Genomic DNA, 26,958 nt, shown 5'->3' with positions numbered 1-26,958 from the left:
GAGCCTCCTATGGTGGTTATTAAGCATGGTATACATACCATAGCATGTAACTGTGCCTACAAATGGAACATTTTGTTCATTTATTAGGGAGTTGTGAAAATGGCAAAATCAAATTGCCATTATTGACACAGACCAGCTGCCGCTGTCCGGACATTTCGTCGAAAGACATTTAGTCGAAAGACATTTGGTCGACGTAATTTGGTCGAAAGCCAAATGGTCGATTTTTTAATTTATATATATATATATTTTTTAGGTTGTAGTTTAGGGAAAAAAAGGGGTTTTTTTTGAAAAAAAGGGGGTTGGCGGGGACCCCCCCAACCCCCACCCCCCAAAAAAAAAATGTGAAAATAAAAAACAAAAGCAATTCGACCATTTGGTTTTCGACCAAATGGTTTCGACCATTTGTCCTGTCGACAAATTTTTTTCGACGAAATGTCTTGCAACCCAGCTGCCGACTGTTGCTATTGACAGGAGTTCCAGGTGTATAAACTGAGGAGATCACCAGTTCAATTACCTGTGAACGCATTTTGAAGCTCATTCACAACCAGTTCATGCCCGTTCTCTCCATTTTGGCTTTCTGGCTGGCCGAGGGGCCCTTCAGTAATGTTCTTTGCTAACCATTACACCATGGGCCCCTTGCTGGTGCAACCTGACAGAGTTGTAACAGAAATGAGAATCGAGATCTCATGCATCATTTTAACAAACTCATATTCCTAGCCCACGGATATTATGCAAATGTGGAACTGTTTAGTTGGTTGTTGCGCAATAGCAAACTCTTTGCTTTACAGCTCATTTGGATAGGATTCTTCCTCTGGAGGCATAAGATAAAAGAATATTGCATACATTCTCTAAAAGGCGCTTTTTTTGCTGCAATGACGTTCATCATGTCACTAAGTATGTAGGTTCCATGGTGTAATGGTTAGCACTCTGGACTCTGAATCCAGCGATCCGAGTTCAAATCTCGGTGGGACCTTGGGAATTACTGTGTTTGTTTTCCTCTCAGTGTCTTGTTTTAATAGCAATGACGCTGCTGTGTCGCCCAGTTTCATAGCATTATTCCCTGGGTGCATTTGAAAAAAGAAAGATTTTCCATGGATGACGCTCTTTAGCCACAATGAAACCCACCACTTTCTGTGGTGTGAAAGACCCATGGTGTAATAGTAGCACCCTGGAGGTTGAATCCAATAATTTGCATTCAAATCTCTGTAAGAGTTTACCATCAGTCGAACCTTTCCCTTATCGTTTATTGTGGATGTCTTCTTTGAAGAAAGGTATGATCCAACTAAAGTAAGTACATTCACGAATGGGCCCTTGGTCGGTACAAACAGTATTTATACACCTCAGGCCTTTTGTGAATTAAGAAAAGTGTGTTCTTCGTTCTATTTTTCATCTCAAACTGATACCTTCATTTTACAAACATGTAAAGACTGTTAAGACGCTTGATTAATATCATTGATTCTGAATGTGGTCGCTTTTCATAGGATTAACCCTTTAACAATTTTGAAAGAGAATGGCGATACAATAGAGCTGCTTTTCCCAAAATGGTATTATTAATGTTGTTGCTGCATCTTCAAGTAAAAAGAGAATCCATTGGGTCACAGATTGAGCATGTTTCTTAACATTGAGTTAAGTTTGAAAATTTCAAATCTTTTATGTATGTTTCCGATGCAGATCTGCCCATCGACTCAGAATGACCTCACTGTTCATACATTTAAAAAAAATGCATAAAGGTTAAGGTGCTAGGCACAAAAGTGGATTTTTATGAAAAGTTATGCCAGAGAGTGAGAGCGAAAATGAACACCCTACACCACTAACCTTATGAATATTACTATCTTTGGCCTATAATTTAAGACAACAAGGAGACAAAGTGTGTTAGAGCAAGAGAGAGGTTCCACTGAGACTTGAACTCGGATCGCTGGATTCAAAGTCCAAAGTGCTAACCATTATACCATGGAACCCTTGTTGAGCAGAGCTTCATAAGGGCAATGAGAATATAGGGCACAGTCAAGATTTTTACTGACCTATAGTAACCGTTTACTGATATTATATCGAAGCAGCACTGTTGCTGTTGGATGCTGTGCAATCGCAAAGTACTGGCTTCATGTCTCATTTGGATCAAATTCTTCCTCTGGAGTCTAATGATATAGGAATATTACATATTTTCTCTGATGTGCTCTGTTTTTCCAGAATGAAGTGTATCATGCTACTGAATATGTGGGTTCCATGGTGTAATGGTTAGCACTCTGGACTCTGAATCCAGCGATCCGAGTTCAAGTCTCGGTGGGACCTTGGGGCTGCTTCTCTTTTAGAGTTGCCTTTCATTTGCAGATAGATATAACAGCAATAGCTTTGCTTTACAGCCCACTTTGATGGCAGTCTTCTTTGACCAAAGAATATTAATAGTTTCTGGGGATGACTCTCTTTTGCCACAAAGAAACTGCCCACTCTCATATCTCCAAAGCTCCAAGCTATAATGGCTATTAAACTGGCTTTTGATCTCAGCGATTTGCATTGAAAGCCCAGGAGGCCCCTAAAATCAGTTGAATTGTTTCCTGATAATTTAGAGTTTATTTCTTCTTTCGAGAAAGGTGTGATCCAAATAAAGTAAGTACATTTAAACAAGGGCACTTGATCAGTAAATGCACTACTTTCTAGAACTCATAACTCTTGTAAGTTATAAAAAGTTTGCTCTCCATACAGTTTGTCAACTCAAAGAATTACATTTTTTACACATTTAATAAGACCATCAAATTGCTTGAAACATAGGAATGATTGTGAAAGTGAATATGATTCACCAAAATAATTGTATAACATTTTTTAATGTTAATAAAATAGGGCTTTTTCCAATCTTTTCACATCAATGTTGTTTCTGCATGTTCCAGTGAGCAGAGAATCTACTGCACATAGTGTGTACATTTTTCTTTTCATAGAGTTAAGGTTGGACATTATTCATCTGTGGAAAATGTTTCTGAGAGATATCTGGGTGCCCACTCTGATTGACCTTAGGGATTGTACATTAACGATATGTAGTTGCATCACTGTATTGGTATCAGGCACCAAAGTACATTTAAATGGAATGTCGTGCAGAGAGAGTCGACTGAACTTCTGAATATTAACTCTGTTGAATTGTAATTTGAGAAATTAGAAAATGGAGTGTAAGAGCAAGATAACGGTCCCACCGAGACTTGAACTCGGATCGTTGGATTCAAAGTCCAAAGTGCTAACCATTACACCATGGAACCCTTGCAAGATGCACCTGAGAGCGTTGAATCAGAAATGGCAATATAGAGCACATTTACAATTTTTACAGATTCATAGTCCCAATTGACTGATATCATACAAACACAGCGATGTTGTCGATTGACGTTGTGCTATAGCAATCTCTGTGCTTTATAGAGCATGTAGATCAAATTCTTCCTCTTGAGGCATATGATTAAGCAATATTAAATATTGTTTCTGACTGCCTCTGTTTTGGCATAATGAAGTTCAGCATTTGCAGAAGTATTTAGGTTCCATGGTCTAATGGTTAGTAGGCTGGACTCTGAATTTAGTAATCTGACATGTTATAGCTATATTTTGTTTTCCTTTGGGTGTATTGTCATTTTATGCACATAGATTTCCTAGCAGTGGCTGTGATGAATAGTTCAATTTGATAGCAGCTTCCTTTTGAGAATTTGAAAAAAAAAAGAATTAAATAGTCTCTCTGGATGACTCTGCTTTGATTTCTATGTGCACATCCCTTTTGCGTTTCAGAGGGATTGACCAACATACACAACAGTGCTTGGAAGACCTCTTCCTCCCTCATGGCATGTAAAGCTAACCTCTCTCCTACCGTGTGTTTTTTTACTTTTTAACTTCCCCTTCCGAGTCATGATCATGTAACTGAATTTACATTTTTAGATTTTAACTGCAGTAGTTGCTTGTTTTTCATTTTTATTTTTTGTGTACGCATACATCCCTTTTTGTGGGGAGGGGGGGAGTGATGTCTGTTTACTTATATTAGCTAATATAGGTCATTTTATGTCCGCTTACAATATGTGTCAGGATTTTTTATGTCGTTTCCAATCAATGTCTAATATCAAGTGGTTTGCAGCAGTCATACAAAGGCACGTAACACCCCCAAAACACCTACATAAGTTAGAAATACTCCGGAAGAGTACTCAGTTTATGAAAAGGCGGTGAATCCCAAATAGAACTGTAAATGTAAGCTAGCAAGCAGACCGTGCACCCCTGTTTGGAACTATGACCTGTGTGTTGCCCTCTATTAACAGAACAATGTAACTGCAGCCCATGTCACATAAAATAGAAAGTAGAGATTATGCAAATTAACTCCCAGAAGAGCCTGGTGTCACCCCAAAAGGTGTCATGCTTTTCACACCAAGAAACATCCACACATAGATCCCTGCGAACCTCAAAAACGTACAGGAAACCCTGTCCAGCGCTTTGCTCCCAGAGGAGATAAGGTTGAAAAACCACCCTATGTTAAAAGTGTCCATAATCCATGCCAGCTGCCCTGTCTATAGAACCTGGCCGTTCGTGGACGTTCGGGGCCTAGGGGCATGAGTGGAAGGGTTTAACCTGCCTGGGTTCTTGGGCATGGTTTCATCATGCCTCAGTTTACAATGGCACTCTGCCACTTTGTCAGGCTTTAAAGAAGCCTGACTCCTGCAGAGCAAAAGATCTGATTATTTCCTTACATGTTTTGTACGTAAGAATGCGGATGGTGCTCTGAGCCTCCTATGGTGGTTATTAAGCATGGTATACATACCATAGCATGTAACTGTGCCTACAAATGGAACATTTTGTTCATTTATTAGGGAGTTGTGAAAATGGCAAAATCAAATTGCCATTATTGACACAGACCAGCTGCCGCTGTCCGGACATTTCGTCGAAAGACATTTCGTCGAAAGACATTTGGTCGACGTAATTTGGTCGAAAGCCAAATGGTCGATTTTTTTATTTATTTATATATATATTTTTTAGGTTGTAGTTTACGGAAAAAAAGGGGTTTTTAGAAAAAAAGGGGGTTGGGGGGACCCCCCAAACCCCCCCCCCAAAAAAATGTGAAAATAAAAAACAAAGCAATTCGACCATTTGGTTTTCGACCAAATGGTTTCGACCAATTGTCCTGTCGACAAATTTTTTTCGACGAAATGTCTGGCAACCCAGCTGCCGACTGTTGCTATTGACAGGAGTTCCAGGTGTATAAACTGAGGAGATCACCAGTTCAATTACCTGTGAACGCATTTTGAAGCTCATTCACAACCAGTTCATGCCCGTTCTCTCCATTTTGGCTTTCTGGCTGGCCGAGGGGCCCTTCAGTAATGTTCTTTGCTAACCATTACACCATGGGCCCCTTGCTGGTGCAACCTGACAGAGTTGTAACAGAAATGAGAATCGAGATCTCATGCATCATTTTAACAAACTCATATTCCTAGCCCACGGATATTATGCAAATGTGGAACTGTTTAGTTGGTTGTTGCGCAATAGCAAACTCTTTGCTTTACAGCTCATTTGGATAGGATTCTTCCTCTGGAGGCATAAGATAAAAGAATATTGCATACATTCTCTAAAAGGCGCTTTTTTTGCTGCAATGACGTTCATCATGTCACTAAGTATGTAGGTTCCATGGTGTAATGGTTAGCACTCTGGACTCTGAATCCAGCGATCCGAGTTCAAATCTCGGTGGGACCTTGGGAATTACTGTGTTTGTTTTCCTCTCAGTGTCTTGTTTTAATAGCAATGACACTGCTGTGTCGCCCACTTTCATAGCATTATTCCCTGGGTGCATTTGAAAAAAGAAAGATTTTCCATGGATGACGCTCTTTAGCCACAATGAAACCCACCACTTTCTGTGGTGTGAAAGACCCATGGTGTAATGGTAGCACCCTGGAGGTTGAATCCAATAATTTGCATTCAAATCTCTGTAAGAGTTTACCATCAGTCGAACCTTTCCCTTATGGTTTATTGTGGATGTCTTCTTTGAAGAAAGGTATGATCCAACTAAAGTAAGTACATTCACGAATGGGCCCTTGGTCGGTACAAACAGTATTTATACACCTCAGGCCTTTTGTGAATTAAGAAAAGTGTGTTCTTCGTTCTATTTTTCATCTCAAACTGATACCTTTATTTTACAAACATGTAAAGGCTGTTAAGACGCTTGATTAATATCATTGATTCTGAATGTGGTCGCTTTTCATAGGATTAACCCTTTAACAATTTTGAAAGAGAATGGCGATACAATAGAGCTGCTTTTCCCAAAATGGTATTATTAATGTTGTTGCTGCATCTTCAAGTAAAAAGAGAATCCATTGGGTCACAGATTGAGCATGTTTCTTAATATTGAGTTAAGTTTGAAAATTTCAAATCTTTTATGTATGTTTCCGATGCAGATCTGCCCATCGACTCAGAATGACCTCACTGTTCATACATTTAAAAAAAATGCATAAAGGTTAAGGTGCTAGGCACAAAAGTGGATTTTTATGAAAAGTTATGCCAGAGAGTGAGAGCGAAAATGAATACCCTACACCACTAACCTTATGAATATTACTATCATTGGCCTATAATTTAAGACAACAAGGAGACAAAGTGTGTTAGAGCAAGAGAGAGGTTCCACCGAGACTTGAACTCGGATCGCTGGATTCAAAGTCCAAAGTGCTAACCATTACACCATGGAACCCTTGTTGAGCAGAGCTTCATAAGGGCAATGAGAATATAGGGCACAGTCAAGATTTTTACTGACCTATAGTAACCGTTTACTGATATTATATCGAAGCAGCACTGTTGCTGTTGGATGCTGTGCAATCGCAAAGTATTGGCTTCATGTCTCATTTGGATCAAATTCTTCCTCTGGAGTCTAATGATATAGGAATATTACATATTTTCTCTGATGTGCTCTGTTTTTCCAGAATGAAGTGCATCATGCTACTGAATATGTGGGTTCCATGGTGTAATGGTTAGCACTCTGGACTCTGAATCCAGCGATGCGAGTTCAAGTCTCGGTGGGACCTTGGGGCTGCTTCTCTTTTAGAGTTGCCTTTCATTTGCAGATAGATATAACAGCAATAGCTTTGCTTTACAGCCCACTTTGATGGCAGTCTTCTTTGACCAAAGAATATTAATAGTTTCTGGGGATGACTCTCTTTTGCCACAAAGAAACTGCCCACTCTCATATCTCCAAAGCTCCAAGGTATAATGGCTATTAAACTGGCTTTTGATCTCAGCGATTTGCATTGAAAGCCCAGGAGGCCCCTAAAATCAGTTGAATTGTTTCCTGATAATTTAGAGTTTATTTCTTCTTTCGAGAAAGGTGTGATCCAAATAAAGTAAGTACATTTAAACAATGGCACTTGATCAGTAAATGCACTACTTTCTAGAACTCATAACTCTTGTAAGTTATAAAAAGTTTGCTCTCCATACAGTTTGTCAACTCAAAGAATTACATTTTTTAAACATTTAATAAGACCATCAAATTGCTTGAAACATAGGAATGATTGTGAAAGTGAATATGATTCACCAAAATAATTGTATAACATTTTTTAATGCTAATAAAATAGGGCTTTTTCCAATCTTTTCACATCAATGTTGTTTCTGCATGTTCCAGTGAGCAGAGAATCTACTGCACATAGTGTGTACATTTTTCTTTTCATAGAGTTAAGGTTGGACATTATTCATCTGTGGAAAATGTTTCTGAGAGATATCTGGGTGCCCACTCTGATTGACCTTAGGGATTGTACATTAACGATATGTAGTTGCATCACTGTATTGGTATCAGGCACCAAAGTGCATTTAAATGTAATGTCGTGCAGAGAGAGTCGACTGAACTTCTGAATATTAACTCTGTTGAATTGTAATTTGAGAAATTAGAAAATGGAGTGTAAGAGCAAGATAACGGTCCCACCGAGACTTGAACTCGGATCGTTGGATTCAAAGTCCGAAGTGCTAACCATTACACCATGGAACCCTTGCAAGATGCACCTGAGAGCGTTGAATCAGAAATGGCAATATAGAGCACATTTACAATTTTTACAGATTCATAGTCCCAATTGACTGATATCATACAAACACAGCGATGTTGTCGATTGACGTTGTGCTATAGCAATCTCTGTGCTTTATAGAGCATGTAGATCAAATTCTTCCTCTTGAGGCATATGATTAAGCAATATTAAATATTGTTTCTGACTGCCTCTGTTTTGGCATAATGAAGTTCAGCATTTGCGGAAGTATTTAGGTTCCATGGTCTAATGGTTAGTAGGCTGGACTCTGAATTTAGTAATCTGACATGTTATAGCTATATTTTGTTTTCCTTTGGGTGTATTGTCATTTTATGCACATAGATTTCCTAGCAGTGGCTGTGATGAATAGTTCAATTTGATAGCAGCTTCCTTTTGAGAATTTGAAAAAAAAAGAATTAAATAGTCTCTCTGGATGACTCTGCTTTGATTTCTATGTGCACATCCCTTTTGCGTTTCAGAGGGATTGACCAACATACACAACAGTGCTTGGAAGACCTCTTCCTCCCTCATGGCATGTAAAGCTAACCTCTCTCCTACCGTGTGTTTTTTTACTTTTTAACTTCCCCTTCCGAGTCATGATCATGTAACTGAATTTACATTTTTAGATTTTAACTGCAGTAGTTGCTTGTTTTTCATTTTTATTTTTTGTGTACGCATACATCCCTTTTTGTGGGGAGGGGGGAGTGATGTCTGTTTACTTATATTAGCTAATATAGGTCATTTTATGTCCGCTTACAATATGCGTCAGGATTTTTTATGTCGTTTCCAATCAATGTCTAATATCAAGTGGTTTGCAGCAGTCATACAAAGGCACGTAACACCCCCAAAACACCTACATAAGTTAGAAATACTCCGGAAGAGTACTCAGTTTATGAAAAGGCGGTGAATCCCAAATAGAACTGTAAATGTAAGCTAGCAAGCAGACTGTGCACCCCTGTTTGGAACTATGACCTGTGTGTTGCCCTCTATTAACAGAACAATGTAACTGCAGCCCATGTCACATAAAATAGAAAGTAGAGATTATGCAAATTAACTCCCAGAAGAGCCTGGTGTCACCCCAAAAGGTGTCATGCTTTTCACACCAAGAAACATCCACACATAGATCCCTGCGAACCTCAAAAACGTACAGGAAACCCTGTCCAGCGCTTTGCTCCCAGAGGAGATAAGGTTGAAAAACCACCCTATGTTAAAAGTGTCCATAATCCATGCCAGCTGCCCTGTCTATAGAACCTGGCCGTTCGTGGCCATTCGGGGCCTAGGGGCATGAGTGGAAGGGTTTAACCTGCCTGGGTTCTTGGGCATGGTTTCATCATGCCTCAGTTTACAATGGCACTCTGCCACTTTGTCAGGCTTTAAAGAAGCCTGACTCCTGCAGAGCAAAAGATCTGATTATTTCCTTACATGTTTTGTACGTAAGAATGCGGATGGTGCTCTGAGCCTCCTATGGTGGTTATTAAGCATGGTATACATACCATAGCATGTAACTGTGCCTACAAATGGAACATTTTGTTCATTTATTAGGGAGTTGTGAAAATGGCAAAATCAAATTGCCATTACTGACACAGACCAGCTGCCGCTGTCCGGACATTTCGTCGAAAGACATTTCGTCGAAAGACATTTGGTCGACGTAATTTGGTCGAAAGCCAAATGGTCGATTTTTTTATTTATTTATATATATATTTTTTAGGTTGTAGTTTACGGAAAAAAAGGGGTTTTTAGAAAAAAAGGGGGTTGGGGGGACCCCCCAAACCCCCCCCCCCAAAAAAAAATGTGAAAATAAAAAACAAAGCAATTCGACCATTTGGTTTTCGACCAAATGGTTTCGACCAATTGTCCTGTCGACAAATTTTTTTCGACGAAATGTCTGGCAACCCAGCTGCCGACTGTTGCTATTGACAGGAGTTCCAGGTGTATAAACTGAGGAGATCACCAGTTCAATTACCTGTGAACGCATTTTGAAGCTCATTCACAACCAGTTCATGCCCGTTCTCTCCATTTTGGCTTTCTGGCTGGCCGAGGGGCCCTTCAGTAATGTTCTTTGCTAACCATTACACCATGGGCCCCTTGCTGGTGCAACCTGACAGAGTTGTAACAGAAATGAGAATCGAGATCTCATGCATCATTTTAACAAACTCATATTCCTAGCCCACGGATATTATGCAAATGTGGAACTGTTTAGTTGGTTGTTGCGCAATAGCAAACTCTTTGCTTTACAGCTCATTTGGATAGGATTCTTCCTCTGGAGGCATAAGATAAAAGAATATTGCATACATTCTCTAAAAGGCTCTTTTTTTGCTGCAATGACGTTCATCATGTCACTAAGTATGTAGGTTCCATGGTGTAATGGTTAGCACTCTGGACTCTGAATCCAGCGATCCGAGTTCAAATCTCGGTGGGACCTTGGGAATTACTGTGTTTGTTTTCCTCTCAGTGTCTTGTTTTAATAGCAATGACGCTGCTGTGTCGCCCACTTTCATAGCATTATTCCCTGGGTGCATTTGAAAAAAGAAAGATTTTCCATGGATGACGCTCTTTAGCCACAATGAAACCCACCACTTTCTGTGGTGTGAAAGACCCATGGTGTAATGGTAGCACCCTGGAGGTTGAATCCAATAATTTGCATTCAAATCTCTGTAAGAGTTTACCATCAGTCAAACCTTTCCCTTATGGTTTATTGTGGATGTCTTCTTTGAAGAAAGGTATGATCCAACTAAAGTAAGTACATTCATGAATGGGCCCTTGGTCGGTACAAACAGTATTTATACACCTCAGGCCTTTTGTGAATTAAGAAAAGTGTGTTCTTCGTTCTATTTTTCATCTCAAACTGATACCTTTATTTTACAAACATGTAAAGGCTGTTAAGACGCTTGATTAATATCATTGATTCTGAATGTGGTCGCTTTTCATAGGATTAACCCTTTAACAATTTTGAAAGAGAATGGCGATACAATAGAGCTGCTTTTCCCAAAATGGTATTATTAATGTTGCTGCATCTTCAAGTAAAAAGAGAATCCATTGGGTCACAGATTGAGCATGTTTCTTAACATTGAGTTAAGTTTGAAAATTTCAAATCTTTTATGTATGTTTCCGATGCAGATCTGCCCATCGACTCAGAATGACCTCACTGTTCATACATTTAAAAAAAATGCATAAAGGTTAAGGTGCTAGGCACAAAAGTGGATTTTTATGAAAAGTTATGCCAGAGAGTGAGAGCGAAAATGAATACCCTACACCACTAACCTTATGAATATTACTATCTTTGGCCTATAATTTAAGACAACAAGGAGACAAAGTTTGTTAGAGCAAGAGAGAGGTTCCACAAAGTGCTAACCATTACACCATGGAACCCTTGTTGAGCAGAGCTTCATAAGGGCAATGAGAATATAGGGCACAGTCAAGATTTTTACTGACCTATAGTAACCGTTTACTGATATTATATCGAAGCAGCACTGTTGCTGTTGGATGCTGTGCAATCGCAAAGTATTGGCTTCATGTCTCATTTGGATCAAATTCTTCCTCTGGAGTCTAATGATATAGGAATATTACATATTTTCTCTGATGTGCTCTGTTTTTCCAGAATGAAGTGCATCATGCTACTGAATATGTGGGTTCCATGGTGTAATGGTTAGCACTCTGGACTCTGAATCCAGCGATGCGAGTTCAAGTCTCGGTGGGACCTTGGGGCTGCTTCTCTTTTAGAGTTGCCTTTCATTTGCAGATAGATATAACAGCAATAGCTTTGCTTTACAGCCCACTTTGATGGCAGTCTTCTTTGACCAAAGAATATTAATAGTTTCTGGGGATGACTCTCTTTTGCCACAAAGAAACTGCCCACTCTCATATCTCCAAAGCTCCAAGGTATAATGGCTATTAAACTGGCTTTTGATCTCAGCGATTTGCATTGAAAGCCCAGGAGGCCCCTAAAATCAGTTGAATTGTTTCCTGATAATTTAGAGTTTATTTCTTCTTTCGAGAAAGGTGTGATCCAAATAAAGTAAGTACATTTAAACAATGGCACTTGATCAGTAAATGCACTACTTTCTAGAACTCATAACTCTTGTAAGTTATAAAAAGTTTGCTCTCCATACAGTTTGTCAACTCAAAGAATTACATTTTTTACACATTTAATAAGACCATCAAATTGCTTGAAACATAGGAATGATTGTGAAAGTGAATATGATTCACCAAAATAATTGTATAACATTTTTTAATGTTAATAAAATAGGGCTTTTTCCAATCTTTTCACATCAATGTTGTTTCTGCATGTTCCAGTGAGCAGAGAATCTACTGCACATAGTGTGTACATTTTTCTTTTCATAGAGTTAAGGTTGGACATTATTCATCTGTGGAAAATGTTTCTGAGAGATATCTGGGTGCCCACTCTGATTGACCTTAGGGATTGTACATTAACGATATGTAGTTGCATCACTGTATTGGTATCAGGCACCAAAGTGCATTTAAATGTAATGTCGTGCAGAGAGAGTCGACTGAACTTCTGAATATTAACTCTGTTGAATTGTAATTTGAGAAATTAGAAAATGGAGTGTAAGAGCAAGATAACGGTCCCACCGAGACTTGAACTCGGATCGTTGGATTCAAAGTCCGAAGTGCTAACCATTACACCATGGAACCCTTGCAAGATGCACCTGAGAGCGTTGAATCAGAAATGGCAATATAGAGCACATTTACAATTTTTACAGATTCATAGTCCCAATTGACTGATATCATACAAACACAGCGATGTTGTCGATTGACGTTGTGCTATAGCAATCTCTGTGCTTTATAGAGCATGTAGATCAAATTCTTCCTCTTGAGGCATATGATTAAGCAATATTAAATATTGTTTCTGACTGCCTCTGTTTTGGCATAATGAAGTTCAGCATTTGCGGAAGTATTTAGGTTCCATGGTCTAATGGTTAGTAGGCTGGACTCTGAATTTAGTAATCTGACATGTTATAGCTATATTTTGTTTTCCTTTGGGTGTATTGTCATTTTATGCACATAGATTTCCTAGCAGTGGCTGTGATGAATAGTTCAATTTGATAGCAGCTTCCTTTTGAGAATTTGAAAAAAAAAGAATTAAATAGTCTCTCTGGATGACTCTGCTTTGATTTCTATGTGCACATCCCTTTTGCGTTTCAGAGGGATTGACCAACATACACAACAGTGCTTGGAAGACCTCTTCCTCCCTCATGGCATGTAAAGCTAACCTCTCTCCTACCATGTGTTTTTTTACTTTTTAACTTCCCCTTCCGAGTCATGATCATGTAACTGAATTTACATTTTTAGATTTTAACTGCAGTAGTTGCTTGTTTTTCATTTTTATTTTTTGTGTACGCATACATCCCTTTTTGTGGGGAGGGGGGAGTGATGTCTGTTTACTTATATTAGCTAATATAGGTCATTTTATGTCCGCTTACAATATGTGTCAGGATTTTTTATGTCGTTTCCAATCAATGTCTAATATCAAGTGGTTTGCAGCAGTCATACAAAGGCACGTAACACCCCCAAAACATCTACATAAGTTAGAAATACTCCGGAAGAGTACTCAGTTTATGAAAAGGCGGTGAATCCCAAATAGAACTGTAAATGTAAGCTAGCAAGCAGACTGTGCACCCCTGTTTGGAACTATGACCTGTGTGTTGCCCTCTATTAACAGAACAATGTAACTGCAGCCCATGTCACATAAAATAGAAAGTAGAGATTATGCAAATTAACTCCCAGAAGAGCCTGGTGTCACCCCAAAAGGTGTCATGCTTTTCACACCAAGAAACATCCACACATAGATCCCTGCGAACCTCAAAAACGTACAGGAAACCCTGTCCAGCGCTTTGCTCCCAGAGGAGATAAGGTTGAAAAACCACCCTATGTTAAAAGTGTCCATAATCCATGCCAGCTGCCCTGTCTATAGAACCTGGCCGTTCGTGGCCATTCGGGGCCTAGGGGCATGAGTGGAAGGGTTTAACCTGCCTGGGTTCTTGGGCATGGTTTCATCATGCCTCAGTTTACAATGGCACTCTGCCACTTTGTCAGGCTTTAAAGAAGCCTGACTCCTGCAGAGCAAAAGATCTGATTATTTCCTTACATGTTTTGTACGTAAGAATGCGGATGGTGCTCTGAGCCTCCTATGGTGGTTATTAAGCATGGTATACATACCATAGCATGTAACTGTGCCTACAAATGGAACATTTTGTTCATTTATTAGGGAGTTGTGAAAATGGCAAAATCAAATTGCCATTACTGACACAGACCAGCTGCCGCTGTCCGGACATTTCGTCGAAAGACATTTCGTCGAAAGACATTTGGTCGACGTAATTTGGTCGAAAGCCAAATGGTCGATTTTTTTATTTATTTATATATATATTTTTTAGGTTGTAGTTTACGGAAAAAAAGGGGTTTTTAGAAAAAAAGGGGGTTGGGGGGACCCCTCAACCCCCCCCCAAAAAAAAATGTGAAAATAAAAAACAAAGCAATTCGACCATTTGGTTTTCGACCAAATGGTTTCGACCAATTGTCCTGTCGACAAATTTTTTTCGACGAAATGTCTGGCAACCCAGCTGCCGACTGTTGCTATTGACAGGAGTTCCAGGTGTATAAACTGAGGAGATCACCAGTTCAATTACCTGTGAACGCATTTTGAAGCTCATTCACAACCAGTTCATGCCCGTTCTCTCCATTTTGGCTTTCTGGCTGGCCGAGGGGCCCTTCAGTAATGTTCTTTGCTAACCATTACACCATGGGCCCCTTGCTGGTGCAACCTGACAGAGTTGTAACAGAAATGAGAATCGAGATCTCATGCATCATTTTAACAAACTCATATTCCTAGCCCACGGATATTATGCAAATGTGGAACTGTTTAGTTGGTTGTTGCGCAATAGCAAACTCTTTGCTTTACAGCTCATTTGGATAGGATTCTTCCTCTGGAGGCATAAGATAAAAGAATATTGCATACATTCTCTAAAAGGCTCTTTTTTTGCTGCAATGACGTTCATCATGTCACTAAGTATGTAGGTTCCATGGTGTAATGGTTAGCACTCTGGACTCTGAATCCAGCGATCCGAGTTCAAATCTCGGTGGGACCTTGGGAATTACTGTGTTTGTTTTCCTCTCAGTGTCTTGTTTTAATAGCAATGACGCTGCTGTGTCGCCCACTTTCATAGCATTATTCCCTGGGTGCATTTGAAAAAAGAAAGATTTTCCATGGATGACGCTCTTTAGCCACAATGAAACCCACCACTTTCTGTGGTGTGAAAGACCCATGGTGTAATGGTAGCACCCTGGAGGTTGAATCCAATAATTTGCATGCAAATCTCTGTAAGAGTTTACCATCAGTCAAACCTTTCCCTTATGGTTTATTGTGGATGTCTTCTTTGAAGAAAGGTATGATCCAACTAAAGTAAGTACATTTATGAATGGGCCCATGGTCGGTACAAACAGTATTTATACACCTCAGGCCTTTTGTGAATTAAGAAAAGTGTGTTCTTCGTTCTATTTTTCATCTCAAACTGATACCTTTATTTTACAAACATGTAAAGGCTGTTAAGACGCTTGATTAATATCATTGATTCTGAATGTGGTCGCTTTTCATAGGATTAACCCTTTAACAATTTTGAAAGAGAATGGCGATACAATAGAGCTGCTTTTCCCAAAATGGTATTATTAATGTTGTTGCTGCATCTTCAAGTAAAAAGAGAATCCATTGGGTCACAGATTGAGCATGTTTCTTAACATTGAGTTAAGTTTGAAAATTTCAAATCTTTTATGTATGTTTCCGATGCAGATCTGCCCATCGACTCAGAATGACCTCACTGTTCATACATTTAAAAAAAATGCATAAAGGTTAAGGTGCTAGGCACAAAAGTGGATTTTTATGAAAAGTTATGCCAGAGAGTGAGAGCGAAAATGAATACCCTACACCACTAACCTAATGAATATTACTATCTTTGGCCTATAATTTAAGACAACAAGGAGACAAAGTGTGTTAGAGCAAGAGAGAGGTTCCACCGAGACTTGAACTCGGATCGCTGGATTCAAAGTCCAAAGTGCTAACCATTACACCATGGAACCCTTGTTGAGCAGAGCTTCATAAGGGCAATGAGAATATAGGGCACAGTCAAGATTTTTACTGACCTATAGTAACCGTTTACTGATATTATATCGAAGCAGCACTGTTGCTGTTGGATGCTGTGCAATCGCAAAGTATTGGCTTCATGTCTCATTTGGATCAAATTCTTCCTCTGGAGTCTAATGATATAGGAATATTACATATTTTCTCTGATGTGCTCTGTTTTTCCAGAATGAAGTGCATCATGCTACTGAATATGTGGGTTCCATGGTGTAATGGTTAGCACTCTGGACTCTGAATCCAGAGATGCGAGTTCAAGTCTCGGTGGGACCTTGGGGCTGCTTCTCTTTTAGAGTTGCCTTTCATTTGCAGATAGATATAACAGCAATAGCTTTGCTTTACAGCCCACTTTGATGGCAGTCTTCTTTGACCAAAGAATATTAATAGTTTCTGGGGATGACTCTCTTTTGCCACAAAGAAACTGCCCACTCTCATATCTCCAAAGCTCCAAGGTATAATGGCTATTAAACTGGCTTTTGATCTCAGCGATTTGCATTGAAAGCCCAGGAGGCCCCTAAAATCAGTTGAATTGTTTCCTGATAATTTAGAGTTTATTTCTTCTTTCGAGAAAGGTGTGATCCAAATAAAGTAAGTACATTTAAACAAGGGCACTTGATCAGTAAATGCACTACTTTCTAGAACTCATAACTCTTGTAAGTTATAAAATGTTTGCTCTCCATACAGTTTGTCAACTCAAAGAATTACATTTTTTACACATTTAATAAGACCATCAAATTGCTTGAAACATAGGAATGATTGTGAAAGTGAATATGATTCACCAAAATAATTGTATAACATTTTTTAATGTTAATAAAATAGGGCTTTTTCCAATCTTTTCACATCAATGTTGTTTCTGCATGTTCCAGTGAGCAGAGAATCTACTGCACATAGTGTGTACATTTTTCTTTTCATAGAGTTAAGGTTGGACATTATTCATCTGTGGAAAATGTTTCTGAGAGATATCTGGGTGCCCACTCTGATTGACCTTAGGGATTGTACATTAACGATATGTAGTTGCATCACTGTATTGGTATCAGGCACCAAAGTGCATTTAAATGTAATGTCGTGCAGAGAGAGTCGACTGAACTTCTGAATATTAACTCTGTTGAATTGTAATTTGAGAAATTAGAAAATGGAGTGTAAGAGCAAGATAACGGTCCCACCGAGACTTGAACTCGGATCGTTGGATTCAAAGTCCGAAGTGCTAACCATTACACCATGGAACCCTTGCAAGATGCACCTGAGAGCGTTGAATCAGAAATGGCAATATAGAGCACATTTACAATTTTTACAGATTCATAGTCCCAATGGACTGATATCATACAAACACAGCGATGTTGTTGATTGACGTTGTGCTATAGCAATCTCTGTGCTTTATAGAGCATGTAGATCAAATTCTTCCTCTTGAGGCATATGATTAAGCAATATTAAATATTGTTTCTGACTGCCTCTGTTTTGGCATAATGAAGTTCAGCATTTGCGGAAGTATTTAGGTTCCATGGTCTAATGGTTAGTAGGCTGGACTCTGAATTTAGTAATCTGACATGTTATAGCTATATTTTGTTTTCCTTTGGGTGTATTGTCATTTTATGCACATAGATTTCCTAGCAGTGGCTGTGATGAATAGTTCAATTTGATAGCAGCTTCCTTTTGAGAATTTGAAAAAAAAAGAATTAAATAGTCTCTCTGGATGACTCTGCTTTGATTTCTATGTGCACATCCCTTTTGCGTTTCAGAGGGATTGACCAACATACACAACAGTGCTTGGAAGACCTCTTCCTCCCTCATGGCATGTAAAGCTAACCTCTCTCCTACCGTGTGTTTTTTTACTTTTTAACTTCCCCTTCCGAGTCATGATCATGTAACTGAATTTACATTTTTAGATTTTAACTGCAGTAGTTGCTTGTTTTTCATTTTTATTTTTTGTGTACGCATACATCCCTTTTTGTGGGGAGGGGGGAGTGATGTCTGTTTACTTATATTAGCTAATATAGGTCATTTTATGTCCGCTTACAATATGTGTCAGGATTTTTTATGTCGTTTCCAATCAATGTCTAATATCAAGTGGTTTGCAGCAGTCATACAAAGGCACGTAACACCCCCAAAACACCTACATAAGTTAGAAATACTCCGGAAGAGTACTCAGTTTATGAAAAGGCGGTGAATCCCAAATAGAACTGTAAATGTAAGCTAGCAAGCAGACTGTGCACCCCTGTTTGGAACTATGACCTGTGTGTTGCCCTCTATTAACAGAACAATGTAACTGCAGCCCATGTCACATAAAATAGAAAGTAGAGATTATGCAAATTAACTCCCAGAAGAGCCTGGTGTCACCCCAAAAGGTGTCATGCTTTTCACACCAAGAAACATCCACACATAGATCCCTGCGAACCTCAAAAACGTACAGGAAACCCTGTCCAGCGCTTTGCTCCCAGAGGAGATAAGGTTGAAAAACCACCCTATGTTAAAAGTGTCCATAATCCATGCCAGCTGCCCTGTCTATAGAACCTGGCCGTTCGTGGCCATTCGGGGCCTAGGGGCATGAGTGGAAGGGTTTAACCTGCCTGGGTTCTTGGGCATGGTTTCATCATGCCTCAGTTTACAATGGCACTCTGCCACTTTGTCAGGCTTTAAAGAAGCCTGACTCCTGCAGAGCAAAAGATCTGATTATTTCCTTACATGTTTTGTACGTAAGAATGCGGATGGTGCTCTGAGCCTCCTATGGTGGTTATTAAGCATGGTATACATACCATAGCATGTAACTGTGCCTACAAATGGAACATTTTGTTCATTTATTAGGGAGTTGTGAAAATGGCAAAATCAAATTGCCATTACTGACACAGACCAGCTGCCGCTGTCCGGACATTTCGTCGAAAGACATTTCGTCGAAAGACATTTGGTCGACGTAATTTGGTCGAAAGCCAAATGGTCGATTTTTTTATTTATTTATATATATATTTTTTAGGTTGTAGTTTACGGAAAAAAAGGGGTTTTTAGAAAAAAAGGGGGTTGGGGGGACCCCCCAAACCCCCCCCCAAAAAAAAATGTGAAAATAAAAAACAAAGCAATTCGACCATTTGGTTTTCGACCAAATGGTTTCGACCAATTGTCCTGTCGACAAATTTTTTTCGACGAAATGTCTGGCAACCCAGCTGCCGACTATTGCTATAGACAGGAGTTCCAGGTGTATAAACTGAGGAGATCACCAGTTCAATTACCTGTGAACGCATTTTGAAGCTCATTCACAACTAGTTCATGCCCGTTCTCTCCATTTTGGCTTTCTGGCTGGCCGAGGGGCCCTTCAGTAATGTTCTTTGCTAACCATTACACCATGGGCCCCTTGCTGGTGCAACCTGACAGAGTTGTAACAGAAATGAGAATCGAGATCTCATGCATCATTTTAACAAACTCATATTCCTAGCCCACGGATATTATGCAAATGTGGAACTGTTTAGTTGGTTGTTGCGCAATAGCAAACTCTTTGCTTTACAGCTCATTTGGATAGGATTCTTCCTCTGGAGGCATAAGATAAAAGAATATTGCATACATTCTCTAAAAGGCTCTTTTTTTGCTGCAATGACGTTCATCATGTCACTAAGTATGTAGGTTCCATGGTGTAATGGTTAGCACTCTGGACTCTGAATCCAGCGATCCGAGTTCAAATCTCGGTGGGACCTTGGGAATTACTGTGTTTGTTTTCCTCTCAGTGTCTTGTTTTAATAGCAATGACGCTGCTGTGTCGCCCACTTTCATAGCATTATTCCCTGGGTGCATTTGAAAAAAGAAAGATTTTCCATGGATGACGCTCTTTAGCCACAATGAAACCCACCACTTTCTGTGGTGTGAAAGACCCATGGTGTAATGGTAGCACCCTGGAGGTTGAATCCAATAATTTGCATTCAAATCTCTGTAAGAGTTTACCATCAGTCAAACCTTTCCCTTATGGTTTATTGTGGATGTCTTCTTTGAAGAAAGGTATGATCCAACTAAAGTAAGTACATTCACGAATGGGCCCTTGGTCGGTACAAACAGTATTTATACACCTCAGGCCTTTTGTGAATTAAGAAAAGTGTGTTCTTCGTTCTATTTTTCATCTCAAACTGATACCTTTATTTTACAAACATGTAAAGGCTGTTAAGACGCTTGATTAATATCATTGATTCTGAATGTGGTCGCTTTTCATAGGATTAACCCTTTAACAATTTTGAAAGAGAATGGCGATACAATAGAGCTGCTTTTCCCAAAATGGTATTATTAATGTTGTTGCTGCATCTTCAAGTAAAAAGAGAATCCATTGGGTCACAGATTGAGCATGTTTCTTAACATTGAGTTAAGTTTGAAAATTTCAAATCTTTTATGTATGTTTCCGATGCAGATCTGCCCATCGACTCAGAATGACCTCACTGTTCATACATTTAAAAAAAATGCATAAAGGTTAAGGTGCTAGGCACAAAAGTGGATTTTTATGAAAAGTTATGCCAGAGAGTGAGAGCGAAAATGAATACCCTACACCACTAACCTTATGAATATTACTATCTTTGGCCTATAATTTAAGACAACAAGGAGACAAAGTGTGTTAGAGCAAGAGAGAGGTTCCACCGAGACTTGAACTCGGATCGCTGGATTCAAAGTCCAAAGTGCTAACCATTACACCATGGAACCCTTGTTGAGCAGAGCTTCATAAGGGCAATGAGAATATAGGGCACAGTCAAGATTTTTACTGACCTATAGTAACCGTTTACTGATATTATATCGAAGCAGCACTGTTGCTGTTGGATGCTGTGCAATCGCAAAGTATTGGCTTCATGTCTCATTTGGATCAAATTCTTCCTCTGGAGTCTAATGATATAGGAATATTACATATTTTCTCTGATGTGCTCTGTTTTTCCAGAATGAAGTGCATCATGCTACTGAATATGTGGGTTCCATGGTGTAATGGTTAGCACTCTGGACTCTGAATCCAGCGATGCGAGTTCAAGTCTCGGTGGGACCTTGGGGCTGCTTCTCTTTTAGAGTTGCCTTTCATTTGCAGATAGATATAACAGCAATAGCTTTGCTTTACAGCCCACTTTGATGGCAGTCTTCTTTGACCAAAGAATATTAATAGTTTCTGGGGATGACTCTCTTTTGCCACAAAGAAACTGCCCACTCTCATATCTCCAAAGCTCCAAGGTATAATGGCTATTAAACTGGCTTTTGATCTCAGCGATTTGCATTGAAAGCCCAGGAGGCCCCTAAAATCAGTTGAATTGTTTCCTGATAATTTAGAGTTTATTTCTTCTTTCGAGAAAGGTGTGATACAAATAAAGTAAGTACATTTAAACAATGGCACTTGATCAGTAAATGCACTACTTTCTAGAACTCATAACTCTTGTAAGTTATAAAATGTTTGCTCTCCATACAGTTTGTCAACTCAAAGAATTACATTTTTTACACATTTAATAAGACCATCAAATTGCTTGAAACATAGGAATGATTGTGAAAGTGAATATGATTCACCAAAATAATTGTATAACATTTTTTAATGTTAATAAAATAGGGCTTTTTCCAATCTTTTCACATCAATGTTGTTTCTGCATGTTCCAGTGAGCAGAGAATCTACTGCACATAGTGTGTACATTTTTCTTTTCATAGAGTTAAGGTTGGACATTATTCATCTGTGGAAAATGTTTCTGAGAGATATCTGGGTGCCCACTCTGATTGACCTTAGGGATTGTACATTAACGATATGTAGTTGCATCACTGTATTGGTATCAGGCACCAAAGTGCATTTAAATGTAATGTCGTGCAGAGAGAGTCGACTGAACTTCTGAATATTAACTCTGTTGAATTGTAATTTGAGAAATTAGAAAATGGAGTGTAAGAGCAAGATAACGGTCCCACCGAGACTTGAACTCGGATCGTTGGATTCAAAGTCCGAAGTGCTAACCATTACACCATGGAACCCTTGCAAGATGCACCTGAGAGCGTTGAATCAGAAATGGCAATATAGAGCACATTTACAATTTTTACAGATTCATAGTCCCAATTGACTGATATCATACAAACACAGCGATGTTGTCGATTGACGTTGTGCTATAGCAATCTCTGTGCTTTATAGAGCATGTAGATCAAATTCTTCCTCTTGAGGCATATGATTAAGCAATATTAAATATTGTTTCTGACTGCCTCTGTTTTGGCATAATGAAGTTCAGCATTTGCGGAAGTATTTAGGTTCCATGGTCTAATGGTTAGTAGGCTGGACTCTGAATTTAGTAATCTGACATGTTATAGCTATATTTTGTTTTCCTTTGGGTGTATTGTCATTTTATGCACATAGATTTCCTAGCAGTGGCTGTGATGAATAGTTCAATTTGATAGCAGCTTCCTTTTGAGAATTTGAAAAAAAAAGAATTAAATAGTCTCTCTGGATGACTCTGCTTTGATTTCTATGTTCACATCCCTTTTGCGTTTCAGAGGGATTGACCAACATACACAACAGTGCTTGGAAGACCTCTTCCTCCCTCATGGCATGTAAAGCTAACCTCTCTCCTACCGTGTGTTTTTTTACTTTTTAACTTCCCCTTCCGAGTCATGATCATGTAACTGAATTTACATTTTTAGATTTTAACTGCAGTAGTTGCTTGTTTTTCATTTTTATTTTTTGTGTACGCATACATCCCTTTTTGTGGGGAGGGGGGAGTGATGTCTGTTTACTTATATTAGCTAATATAGGTCATTTTATGTCCGCTTACAATATGTGTCAGGATTTTTTATGTCGTTTCCAATCAATGTCTAATATCAAGTGGTTTGCAGCAGTCATACAAAGGCACGTAACACCCCCAAAACACCTACATAAGTTAGAAATACTCCGGAAGAGTACTCAGTTTATGAAAAGGCGGTGAATCCCAAATAGAACTGTAAATGTAAGCTAGCAAGCAGACTGTGCACCCCTGTTTGGAACTATGACCTGTGTGTTGCCCTCTATTAACAGAACAATGTAACTGCAGCCCATGTCACATAAAATAGAAAGTAGAGATTATGCAAATTAACTCCCAGAAGAGCCTGGTGTCACCCCAAAAGGTGTCATGCTTTTCACACCAAGAAACATCCACACATAGATCCCTGCGAACCTCAAAAACGTACAGGAAACCCTGTCCAGCGCTTTGCTCCCAGAGGAGATAAGGTTGAAAAACCACCCTATGTTAAAAGTGTCCATAATCCATGCCAGCTGCCCTGTCTATAGAACCTGGCCGTTCGTGGCCATTCGGGGCCTAGGGGCATGAGTGGAAGGGTTTAACCTGCCTGGGTTCTTGGGCATGGTTTCATCATGCCTCAGTTTACAATGGCACTCTGCCACTTTGTCAGGCTTTAAAGAAGCCTGACTCCTGCAGAGCAAAAGATCTGATTATTTCCTTACATGTTTTGTACGTAAGAATGCGGATGGTGCTCTGAGCCTCCTATGGTGGTTATTAAGCATGGTATACATACCATAGCATGTAACTGTGCCTACAAATGGAACATTTTGTTCATTTATTAGGGAGTTGTGAAAATGGCAAAATCAAATTGCCATTACTGACACAGACCAGCTGCCGCTGTCCGGACATTTCGTCGAAAGACATTTCGTCGAAAGACATTTGGTCGACGTAATTTGGTCGAAAGCCAAATGGTCGATTTTTTTATTTATTTATATATATATTTTTTAGGTTGTAGTTTACGGAAAAAAAGGGGTTTTTAGAAAAAAAGGGGGATGGGGGGACCCCCCAAACCCCCCCCCAAAAAAAAATGTGAAAATAAAAAACAAAGCAATTCGACCATTTGGTTTTCGACCAAATGGTTTCGACCAATTGTCCTGTCGACAAATTTTTTTCGACGAAATGTCTGGCAACCCAGCTGCCGACTGTTGCTATTGACAGGAGTTCCAGGTGTATAAACTGAGGAGATCACCAGTTCAATTACCTGTGAACGCATTTTGAAGCTCATTCACAACCAGTTCATGCCCGTTCTCTCCATTTTGGCTTTCTGGCTGGCCGAGGGGCCCTTCAGTAATGTTCTTTGCTAACCATTACACCATGGGCCCCTTGCTGGTGCAACCTGACAGAGTTGTAACAGAAATGAGAATCGAGATCTCATGCATCATTTTAACAAACTCATATTCCTAGCCCACGGATATTATGCAAATGTGGAACTGTTTAGTTGGTTGTTGCGCAATAGCAAACTCTTTGCTTTACAGCTCATTTGGATAGGATTCTTCCTCTGGAGGCATAAGATAAAAGAATATTGCATACATTCTCTAAAAGGCTCTTTTTTTGCTGCAATGACGTTCATCATGTCACTAAGTATGTAGGTTCCATGGTGTAATGGTTAGCACTCTGGACTCTGAATCCAGCGATCCGAGTTCAAATCTCGGTGGGACCTTGGGAATTACTGTGTTTGTTTTCCTCTCAGTGTCTTGTTTTAATAGCAATGACGCTGCTGTGTCGCCCACTTTCATAGCATTATTCCCTGGGTGCATTTGAAAAAAGAAAGATTTTCCATGGATGACGCTCTTTAGCCACAATGAAACCCACCACTTTCTGTGGTGTGAAAAACCCATGGTGTAATGGTAGCACCCTGGCGGTTGAATCCAATAATTTGCATTCAAATCTCTGTAAGAGTTTACCATCAGTCGAACCTTTCCCTTATCGTTTATTGTGGATGTCTTCTTTGAAGAAAGGTATGATCCAACTAAAGTAAGTACATTCACGAATGGGCCCTTGGTCGGTACAAACAGTATTTATACACCTCAGGCCTTTTGTAAATTAAGAAAAGTGTGTTCTTCGTTCTATTTTTCATCTCAAACTGATACCTTCATTTTACAAACATGTAAAGACTGTTAAGATGCTTGATTAATATCATTGATTCTGAATGTGGTCGCTTTTCATAGGATTAACCCTTTAACAATTTTGAAAGAGAATGGCGATACAATAGAGCTGCTTTTCCCAAAATGGTATTATTAATGTTGTTGCTGCATCTTCAAGTAAAAAGAGAATCCATTGGGTCACAGATTGAGCATGTTTCTTAACATTGAGTTAAGTTTGAAAATTTCAAATCTTTTATGTATGTTTCCGATGCAGATCTGCCCATCGACTCAGAATGACCTCACTATTCATACATTTAAAAAAAATGCATAAAGGTTAAGGTGCTAGGCACAAAAGTGGATTTTTATGAAAAGTTATGCCAGAGAGTGAGAGCGAAAATGAATACCCTACACCACTAACCTTATGAATATTACTATCTTTGGCCTATAATTTAAGACAACAAGGAGACAAAGTGTGTTAGAGCAAGAGAGAGGTTCCACCGAGACTTGAACTCGGATCGCTGGATTCAAAGTCCAAAGTGCTAACCATTACACCATGGAACCCTTGTTGAGCAGAGCTTCATAAGGGCAATGAGAATATAGGGCACAGTCAAGATTTTTACTGACCTATAGTAACCGTTTACTGATATTATATCGAAGCAGCACTGTTGCTGTTGGATGCTGTGCAATCGCAAAGTATTGGCTTCATGTCTCATTTGGATCAAATTCTTCCTCTGGAGTCTAATGATATAGGAATATTACATATTTTCTCTGATGTGCTCTGTTTTTCCAGAATGAAGTGCATCATGCTACTGAATATGTGGGTTCCATGGTGTAATGGTTAGCACTCTGGACTCTGAATCCAGCGATGCGAGTTCAAGTCTCGGTGGGACCTTGGGGCTGCTTCTCTTTTAGAGTTGCCTTTCATTTGCAGATAGATATAACAGCAATAGCTTTGCTTTACAGCCCACTTTGATGGCAGTCTTCTTTGACCAAAGAATATTAATAGTTTCTGGGGATGACTCTCTTTTGCCACAAAGAAACTGCCCACTCTCATATCTCCAAAGCTCCAAGGTATAATGGCTATTAAACTGGCTTTTGATCTCAGCGATTTGCATTGAAAGCCCAGGAGGCCCCTAAAATCAGTTGAATTGTTTCCTGATAATTTAGAGTTTATTTCTTCTTTCGAGAAAGGTGTGATCCAAATAAAGTAAGTACATTTAAACAAGGGCACTTGATCAGTAAATGCACTACTTTCTAGAACTCATAACTCTTGTAAGTTATAAAATGTTTGCTCTCCATACAGTTTGTCAACTCAAAGAATTACATTTTTTACACATTTAATAAGACCATCAAATTGCTTGAAACATAGGAATGATTGTGAAAGTGAATATGATTCACCAAAATAATTGTATAACATTTTTTAATGTTAATAAAATAGGGCTTTTTCCAATCTTTTCACATCAATGTTGTTTCTGCATGTTCCAGTGAGCAGAGAATCTACTGCACATAGTGTGTACATTTTTCTTTTCATAGAGTTAAGGTTGGACATTATTCATCTGTGGAAAATGTTTCTGAGAGATATCTGGGTGCCCACTCTGATTGACCTTAGGGATTGTACATTAACGATATGTAGTTGCATCACTGTATTGGTATCAGGCACCAAAGTGCATTTAAATGTAATGTCGTGCAGAGAGAGTCGACTGAACTTCTGAATATTAACTCTGTTGAATTGTAATTTGAGAAATTAGAAAATGGAGTGTAAGAGCAAGATAACGGTCCCACCGAGACTTGAACTCGGATCGTTGGATTCAAAGTCCGAAGTGCTAACCATTACACCATGGAACCCTTGCAAGATGCACCTGAGAGCGTTGAATCAGAAATGGCAATATAGAGCACATTTACAATTTTTACAGATTCATAGTCCCAATTGACTGATATCATACAAACACAGCGATGTTGTCGATTGACGTTGTGCTATAGCAATCTCTGTGCTTTAT

At 39.2% G+C, this 26,958-nt stretch overlaps 23 non-coding genes across 23 annotated transcripts; 12 read left to right on the top strand and 11 right to left on the bottom strand.

Annotated features, from left to right (window-relative positions):
* Positions 1-901: 901 nt before the first annotated feature.
* TRNAQ-CUG (transfer RNA glutamine (anticodon CUG)) lies at positions 902-973 on the top strand. The gene has a single exon. It is a non-coding gene; the product is annotated as a tRNA-Gln (tRNA).
* Positions 974-1,886: 913 nt separating this feature from the next.
* Positions 1,887-1,958, bottom strand: TRNAQ-UUG (transfer RNA glutamine (anticodon UUG)). Its single transcript has one exon. It is a non-coding gene; the product is annotated as a tRNA-Gln (tRNA).
* A 259-nt stretch (positions 1,959-2,217) lies between these two features.
* On the top strand, positions 2,218-2,289 carry TRNAQ-CUG (transfer RNA glutamine (anticodon CUG)). Its single transcript has one exon. It is a non-coding gene; the product is annotated as a tRNA-Gln (tRNA).
* Positions 2,290-3,170: 881 nt separating this feature from the next.
* TRNAQ-UUG (transfer RNA glutamine (anticodon UUG)) lies at positions 3,171-3,242 on the bottom strand. The gene has a single exon. It is a non-coding gene; the product is annotated as a tRNA-Gln (tRNA).
* A 2,380-nt stretch (positions 3,243-5,622) lies between these two features.
* Positions 5,623-5,694, top strand: TRNAQ-CUG (transfer RNA glutamine (anticodon CUG)). The gene has a single exon. It is a non-coding gene; the product is annotated as a tRNA-Gln (tRNA).
* Positions 5,695-6,607: 913 nt separating this feature from the next.
* On the bottom strand, positions 6,608-6,679 carry TRNAQ-UUG (transfer RNA glutamine (anticodon UUG)). The gene has a single exon. It is a non-coding gene; the product is annotated as a tRNA-Gln (tRNA).
* A 259-nt stretch (positions 6,680-6,938) lies between these two features.
* On the top strand, positions 6,939-7,010 carry TRNAQ-CUG (transfer RNA glutamine (anticodon CUG)). Its single transcript has one exon. It is a non-coding gene; the product is annotated as a tRNA-Gln (tRNA).
* An 881-nt stretch (positions 7,011-7,891) lies between these two features.
* On the bottom strand, positions 7,892-7,963 carry TRNAQ-UUG (transfer RNA glutamine (anticodon UUG)). Its single transcript has one exon. It is a non-coding gene; the product is annotated as a tRNA-Gln (tRNA).
* A 2,381-nt stretch (positions 7,964-10,344) lies between these two features.
* TRNAQ-CUG (transfer RNA glutamine (anticodon CUG)) lies at positions 10,345-10,416 on the top strand. Its single transcript has one exon. It is a non-coding gene; the product is annotated as a tRNA-Gln (tRNA).
* Positions 10,417-11,622: 1,206 nt separating this feature from the next.
* On the top strand, positions 11,623-11,694 carry TRNAQ-CUG (transfer RNA glutamine (anticodon CUG)). The gene has a single exon. It is a non-coding gene; the product is annotated as a tRNA-Gln (tRNA).
* An 881-nt stretch (positions 11,695-12,575) lies between these two features.
* Positions 12,576-12,647, bottom strand: TRNAQ-UUG (transfer RNA glutamine (anticodon UUG)). The gene has a single exon. It is a non-coding gene; the product is annotated as a tRNA-Gln (tRNA).
* Positions 12,648-15,025: 2,378 nt separating this feature from the next.
* TRNAQ-CUG (transfer RNA glutamine (anticodon CUG)) lies at positions 15,026-15,097 on the top strand. The gene has a single exon. It is a non-coding gene; the product is annotated as a tRNA-Gln (tRNA).
* Positions 15,098-16,010: 913 nt separating this feature from the next.
* TRNAQ-UUG (transfer RNA glutamine (anticodon UUG)) lies at positions 16,011-16,082 on the bottom strand. The gene has a single exon. It is a non-coding gene; the product is annotated as a tRNA-Gln (tRNA).
* Positions 16,083-16,341: 259 nt separating this feature from the next.
* Positions 16,342-16,413, top strand: TRNAQ-CUG (transfer RNA glutamine (anticodon CUG)). The gene has a single exon. It is a non-coding gene; the product is annotated as a tRNA-Gln (tRNA).
* Positions 16,414-17,294: 881 nt separating this feature from the next.
* On the bottom strand, positions 17,295-17,366 carry TRNAQ-UUG (transfer RNA glutamine (anticodon UUG)). Its single transcript has one exon. It is a non-coding gene; the product is annotated as a tRNA-Gln (tRNA).
* Positions 17,367-19,745: 2,379 nt separating this feature from the next.
* On the top strand, positions 19,746-19,817 carry TRNAQ-CUG (transfer RNA glutamine (anticodon CUG)). The gene has a single exon. It is a non-coding gene; the product is annotated as a tRNA-Gln (tRNA).
* Positions 19,818-20,730: 913 nt separating this feature from the next.
* TRNAQ-UUG (transfer RNA glutamine (anticodon UUG)) lies at positions 20,731-20,802 on the bottom strand. Its single transcript has one exon. It is a non-coding gene; the product is annotated as a tRNA-Gln (tRNA).
* Positions 20,803-21,061: 259 nt separating this feature from the next.
* TRNAQ-CUG (transfer RNA glutamine (anticodon CUG)) lies at positions 21,062-21,133 on the top strand. Its single transcript has one exon. It is a non-coding gene; the product is annotated as a tRNA-Gln (tRNA).
* Positions 21,134-22,014: 881 nt separating this feature from the next.
* TRNAQ-UUG (transfer RNA glutamine (anticodon UUG)) lies at positions 22,015-22,086 on the bottom strand. Its single transcript has one exon. It is a non-coding gene; the product is annotated as a tRNA-Gln (tRNA).
* Positions 22,087-24,465: 2,379 nt separating this feature from the next.
* On the top strand, positions 24,466-24,537 carry TRNAQ-CUG (transfer RNA glutamine (anticodon CUG)). The gene has a single exon. It is a non-coding gene; the product is annotated as a tRNA-Gln (tRNA).
* A 913-nt stretch (positions 24,538-25,450) lies between these two features.
* Positions 25,451-25,522, bottom strand: TRNAQ-UUG (transfer RNA glutamine (anticodon UUG)). Its single transcript has one exon. It is a non-coding gene; the product is annotated as a tRNA-Gln (tRNA).
* A 259-nt stretch (positions 25,523-25,781) lies between these two features.
* On the top strand, positions 25,782-25,853 carry TRNAQ-CUG (transfer RNA glutamine (anticodon CUG)). Its single transcript has one exon. It is a non-coding gene; the product is annotated as a tRNA-Gln (tRNA).
* Positions 25,854-26,734: 881 nt separating this feature from the next.
* Positions 26,735-26,806, bottom strand: TRNAQ-UUG (transfer RNA glutamine (anticodon UUG)). The gene has a single exon. It is a non-coding gene; the product is annotated as a tRNA-Gln (tRNA).
* Positions 26,807-26,958: the final 152 nt, after the last annotated feature.

This window comes from Ambystoma mexicanum, chromosome 5p (genome assembly GCF_040938575.1).
Source record: "Ambystoma mexicanum isolate Mex_15411 chromosome 5p, UKY_AmexF1_1, whole genome shotgun sequence".
In the NCBI taxonomy this organism is placed as follows: domain Eukaryota; kingdom Metazoa; phylum Chordata; class Amphibia; order Caudata; family Ambystomatidae; genus Ambystoma; species Ambystoma mexicanum.
Note: the sequence above shows the minus strand (reverse complement) of the source record. Positions and strands in the feature narration are given on the sequence as shown.